This window comes from Aquarana catesbeiana, linkage group LG12, assembly GCF_042186555.1.
Source record: "Aquarana catesbeiana isolate 2022-GZ linkage group LG12, ASM4218655v1, whole genome shotgun sequence".
NCBI lineage: Eukaryota > Metazoa > Chordata > Amphibia > Anura > Ranidae > Aquarana > Aquarana catesbeiana.
The window spans coordinates 67415112-67421603 of record NC_133335.1 but is presented as its reverse complement, the minus strand read 5'-3'; the positions used below and the strand labels follow the sequence as shown (position 1 = coordinate 67421603).

The following is a 6492-nucleotide window of genomic DNA, read 5'->3' as shown; positions in this document are numbered from 1 at the left end:
ACAATTCTATGTGAGTGGATTTTTAATGAATTTTAATAAAATATTGGTGGTAGAGCTATGATTGTTTATTCTTTTTGAGACTTTGGTGGTATTTCACTTATGGAATGACCAGGATGGATGTGGACTGAGATTCCGGAAGGCCGCATTGGGGGAGAAATGCCGTGGCGATATTGACTCCAGTTTAAAGGGGAAGGTGAACTTGACCTAATAAGCTTAGGTCAAATTTAGAAAGTGAGGGCATTCAATAGTTGGGATTGCACTATATGTGGTGAAATTGGTTGCACGATTGAAGGTGGAAGTGATTATAACAAAGTCTGGGATTCACGAAATAGAAAATTATAGCTACATAAAAATGACACTGGACACCGATATATGGTGGACTGATAACATTTATTTAAGAACTCACGTACATATTTTAATATAAAATATTTTTTATTGTATTTTGTATGTTATTGGTAGTTTATTGATTTGGATTTATTATACAATGTTTTGAACACAGGTCATTACTGTGTCTGTTGTATTCACAGGTGGGGGGGTGCTCTATAGACTTCTCCTAATTCAACTGGTAATGGCCATATTAAGTGGTGTTCATCTCATGTCTAGGGGTTGCCTAAGTTGGGTACAGGTTAGTCTTATAGTTTTTCTTCAGCCCTCGATTGCAGGTATATTTATTTAATTTAACACATTTCTCAAAGTACATCAGATCCTGCTCTAGAGGAGCTTACAGACTGATTTTTTTTTATAATTGTACAGACACACTCAAAGAACAAGCTTAGGTGGAAGCTGTCCACTTTACCCGTGTAACTAATCGTCTTAGTGCACCTTGCATGCGGAAGGCTGAAGAAGAAGCAAGGTTGCTTGGAAATGTGTTCCAGCTCCAGCATTCTCCAGCGACGAAAGTCAGCTTCCACACCCTGGCTATGTTTCTTAATTGTACATAACGGGACACATAGCCATAGTAATTACTATGTGGGTTATAGGCCACCTTCAGGTGATGGACACTGGTACACCCTAAGACAGGAAGTCCACTTCCTATATAACCCCTCCCACTACTGGGAGTATCTCAGTTTTTTCGCCAGTGTCTAAGGTGTTGGTCACGAGTAAAGATGTGCTGTGCTGAGCTCCACTGGAATATTCCTTGCTGGGACAGGCTATGCAGCCGGATCCATTCAAAGTGTCATTTTAGGCCAAATTGAATGGTATCTGGGCCTCGTGGCGGAAGAAACGAGGTTTAGCCCATAATGCTTCTCTTTCTAGAGAGCTGGACCCCGGGATCCAGTGCTTATGGTTTTTTCAGCCATAAGTTTTTTTCTGGTGCGGTGCTATTACGGGTCCAGGAGTATGGATCCCCTGATAAAAAGGGGCACCAGTTCCTGAAGGTTTTTTAAATGGAGCCCACCGTGAAGGGTGAAGATTGGGTCTGTTGGTTTTACCACAGAAATCCCTGCGGCGGGAAAGGTAAGTGGAGATTTCTAAGGAATTTTAAAGTTTCTTATGAATTGTCTCCTTTAAAAAAGTAAATGTTGTCATGTCTAAAAGTCACCACTGGGGGCTGTATAGAGCACGTACCTTTTATGCTTTCTCAGATCATTCTGTGTCAGGAGAAGCTGCAGCTTCCTCCGGCTAGCAGTCACAGGACTCCGGTAAGATGTTGAGGGGGATTTTTCTCTAAAAACACCCTCCACCCGGACAAAAGCTCTCCCCCTCTCTCAGAGTAGAAGGAGAAGTCAGAACGATCGGCTGATGCCGCTCCCTTCTCCACCGCCTCTGTACGGCGGTTTGTCACAGCCCTCCTCCTCTCCACCCTCCCCACACACACGCCGACCCCGTCGGATCGGAGGCCTGCGCTTGCGCAGGAAAACGCTCTTTTTTGAAAAGAGGAGGGGGGCATGGTGGGAACAAGGAGTGGGCGTGGCTTAGCGCAGCGTTGGCGTGCAGCAACGTCCAGTACAGGGGTACTTTTAAAAGGCTCCATTTTTTGCTGACTGCAGCTGTTGGATAGACACAAAAGCTAAAAAGGGGCATGTAAGTGGTGACACAGGCATTCCTTTGGCACATTTACTGAAGCATCAGGCTGAGCATTAATAGAAGCGACAGTTGCTGGACTATTTGCTCAAGCAGTGAATGCAATTTCTTCTGGTAGTACCTCTGCATTTGTGCATAGGGCTATGGTCAGAAGGGGAAGTAGAAACACCCCAAAAAGGGCTCAAAAAGGGACTCCTTCAAGCTCTAAACAGCCTAAACTCATCTCTACAAAGGCACCCTTCCCTGAGAGGGGGTGGCCGGTCAGAGTGAGCCATCAGGGCTATCAAATATTGCAGTTGTTTTCAATACTGCAGCCCCTGTCTATATTACTGGAGAGGGTTTTTTCCTCAAGCCATAATAGGATTGGCTAGTGGCTTTAATTGCATCCCAGAATGGGATAAAATGCGACAGGTCCCTTTCCATTACCCAGGACCCTCAAACTGAGGATCTGGGGGCGGGAGAGGATGAATTTCCCTCAGGGGACCATGGAAAGGCTGATGACTCCTCTTCTGAGGGGTCAAATCCACGAGGATCAGCTGCACAATCTGAAAGATTGATGGTGCATTTTTGCTACTCTTCATTGAGTCGGTTGATATGGCCACTTTTTGTATGAGTTCACTAAAGCCCCCAAGCTGCGCATGCCTTTCCTGTCCATTCATTGCTGGAAAGGCTTATGTATTCTGAGTAGGATCACCCAGATAAGCCTTTTTTTTTTCCTCCTATAACCCTTTATCCTATGGAGGAAAAATTCACTAAGAACTGGAAGATACCAGCAATTGTCACTGCTATATTGGATACATAGATATTGATATATTGATTTGGTAAATACATCCAAGAAATTTCTAGTGGAAAAAGTACCCTTTTTCTAGTTAGGAAGAGGAGTAATCGTATTTCATTTAAACAAGCCCCTTCTCCAGTGTCAGGAGCATCTGCCTCCAGGCAGTCACAACGGCTTCCGCCGTCAAGTTCAAGAGGGGAACTGGAGCCTCCTTATGAGGGGGCTGCCTTGCTCGCTCGAAGTGGGGGGGAAACTTCTGCAGTTCTCACGGGTCTGGTAGGAAGCATGTCGGGAGCCTACAGCCACATCACCCTGAAAGCGCCCGATCTCGTCTGATCTCAGAGGCTAAGCAGGGTTGGGCCTGGTCAGTACCTGGATGGGGAACCACCTGGGAATACCAGGTGCCGTAGGCTGCAGATGGGTGACTTCCTCAATAACTCAAGCTTGAGTTCCGAATATGTGCTCGTCTCCACGTTTTCTCAGATTCCAGAGGAAAAGAAGTCTCTCTTTCAAGCATTGGACTATCTTTTGTCTCAAAAAATTGATCTTAGTGGTTCTCATGCAAGAGCAGGGATACGGTACCTAAAACCAGAATGATCAGACCTATTCTAGGTCTCAAAGATTTAAACCGGTTTCTGAATATCTGCTCTTTTTGTAGTCAATCTGATCAGTGTTCTCCGTCCTACAAGGGGGAGAACTTCTGGATTCAATAGACATCAGGGATGCATGCCTCCATGTACCTATATTTCCTGCTCACCAGAAATATCTACATTTCGAGGTAGAAAATCTTCGTTTTCAGTTTGTAGCTCTGCCTTTAGGTCTAGCACCTCGTGTATTTACAAAGGTCCTGGCCCCTCCTGTAGCCAGATTAAGGGCCCAAGGTATAACGATTATAGCTTACCTAGACGATCTGCTCTTGATAGACCAGTCGGTAGCCTGCTTAGACCAAAGTATGATCCACAGTCAACTACCTGGAATACCTAGGTTGGATTCTCAACCTAGAGAAATCCTCCTTAAAAAAACTATCAAGGAGATTAGAATGCATGGGTCTGATTATTGATACAGCCCAGAAAAGGGTATTCTTGCCCCAGGCAAAGATCAGGGCCTTTAAGGAACTGATTCAGGTGGTCAAGGCAAAGAATAATCCTTCTATTCGACTTTGCATGAGGTTGTTGGGAAAGATGGTGGTTCATTCGAGGCCGTTCCTTATGCTCAGTTTCATTTGAGGCTGCTGCAAAACAGTATCTTATCAGCTTGGAACAAGAAGATCCAAGCTCTAGATTTCCCAATTTATCTGTCTCCAGGGTGCGCCGAAGCCTCAGTTGGTGGTTGATAACCAAGAATCTGCAGAAGGGAAAATCTTTCCTACCAGTTACCTGGAAGATGGTAACAATGACCTTGCCCATCAACATTCTAGGGATCCGGGCAGCGCGCTTGGCCCTGAGGCCATGGACGTTCAGGATACGGAATTGTCCTGTCAGAATCCAATCCGACAATGCCACAGCAGTGACCTATATCAATCACCAAGGGGGGCACGAGAAGTCGAGCTGCCCAGAGAGAGGTGAATCATATCTTAACTTGGCAGGCGGACTACTTGAGTCGCTAGCAGTTGTTCCCGGGAGAATGTTCCCTTCACCCTGATATCTTTCTGGCAATGTGCCGAAGATGGGGGGTCCCAGATGTAGATCTGTTTGCGTCCAGGTTCAACAAGAGAATCGACAATTTTGTGTCAAGAACAAGGGATCCGCTAGCATGCGGAACAGATGCCTTAGTATTCCCGGGGAATCAGTTCTCACTGATTTATGCATTCCCTCCTATTCTGCTGCTTCCATGACTGCGAAGGGAAATCAGTGATTCTTGTGGCCCTGGCGTGGCCCAGAAGATCTTGGTATGCAGAGATCATAAAGATGGCGGTAGGGGACTCATGGACCCTACCACCACGTCCAGACCTTCTCTCACAAGGTCCGGTATTCCATCCTACCTTACAAACGCTTAATGGTTTGGCTATTGCAACCCACATTCTGAAGAAGCGTGGGCTGTCAGGTCCACTGGTATTTACCTTGGTTAATGCAGAGAAGCTGGCTTCCAGAATCATAGAATATAGAGTCTGGAAGGCATATGTCTCCTGACCCTTGGGACTTGAATTTAGTTCTGTCAGCATTGCTGAAACAGCCTTTTTGAGCCGATACAGCATATTCCCTTGGTCCTTTTGACAAGGAAACTAATTTTCTGGTAGCCATATCTTCTGCAAGAAGGGTATCAGAGTTGGCTGCTCTTTATTGTAAAGAGCCATATTTCATAGTTGCCAACATTGAAAAATGGGCGTGGTTTGCACGGAATAGTGGGCGTGTCTTAAATGGGCTTGACTCGGAAGGGGTGTGGTATGAGATGAATGAGGGATGGAGGGAGAAAGAAAGAAAGAGGGAGAGAAAGAAAGAAAGAGGGAGAGAAAGAAAGACAGAGGGAGAGAGAGAGAGAGAGAGAGAGAGAGAGAAAGAAAGAAAGAAAGAAAGAAAGAAAGAAAGAAAGAAAGAAAGAAAGAAAGAAAGAAAGAAAGAAAGAAAGAAAGAAAGAAAAAGAAAAAGGGAGAGAAAGAAAGACAGAGGGAGAGAAAGAAAGAGAAAGAAAGAACGAAAGAACGAAAGAAAGAAAGAAAGAAAGAAAGAAAGAAAGAAAGAAAGAAAGAAAGAAAGAAAGAAAGAAAGAAAGAAAGAAAGAAAGGAAGGGAGAAAAAGAAAAAGAAAGAGGGAGAGAAAGAAAAAGAAAGAGGGAGAGAAAGAGAGAAAGTGTGTATTCCAGAAAGTTTAACAATCAGCAGATAAAGATACTCCAAACACCTAGTGTTAGCGCTTCAATCATCCCGGCACCATGGTTGTTATGGTGTCAGGATGATTGAAGTGCATTATTTATATTATTACATTGTAATATAGAATTAAATTATTCAATTCACCATAATGCAGAATCAGTGGAAGCCCTGAGTGTGTCACCTGCCACGTCGCCTGCCACCAGATGCCATCAGGTGTCCCCAGCAGAGTCCCTCCTTACATCAGGCATTCCCAGTGGAGCCCCTCCTTACATCAGGCATTCCCAGCGGAGTCCCCCCTTACATCAGGCATTGCCAGCTGAGTCCTCCCTTACATCAGGCATTGCCAGCTGACTCCTCCCTTACATCAGGCATTGCTAGCGGAGTCCCCCCTTACATCAAGCATTGCCATCGGAGTCCCCCCTTACATCACGCATTGCCAGCGGAGTCCCCCCTTACATCAGGCATTGCCATCGGAGTCTCCCTTACTTCAGGCATTGCCAGCAGAGTCCCCCCTTACATCAGGCATTGCCAGCGGAGTCCCCCCTTACATCAGGCATTGCCAGCAGAGTCCACCCTTACATCAGACATTGCCAGCGTAGTCCTCCTTTACATCAGGCATTGCCAGTGGAGTCCCCCCTTACATCAGGCATTGCCAGCGGAGTCCTCCCTTACATCAGACATTGCCAGCAGAGTCCTCCTTTACATCAGACATTGCCAGCAGAGTCCTCCCTTACACCAGACATCCCCCAATGGAGCCCCCCCTTTCCTTACATCAGGCATTCTCAGCAGTGGAGACTCTCTCCGCCCCCATTACTAAACCGAATGGGACAAAATAGCCGGGTGGCTGCCAATAGCAATTGAGCTGCGGCGCCGCCCACCCCCG

At 45.9% G+C, this 6492-nt stretch overlaps 1 non-coding gene across 1 annotated transcript; it reads left to right on the top strand.

Moving 5' to 3' along the window:
* The first annotated feature begins 3097 nt into the window (after nucleotides 1–3097).
* Nucleotides 3098–3216, top strand: LOC141114759 (5S ribosomal RNA). Its single transcript, XR_012237018.1, has one exon. It is a non-coding gene; the product is annotated as a 5S ribosomal RNA (ribosomal RNA).
* Nucleotides 3217–6492: the final 3276 nt, after the last annotated feature.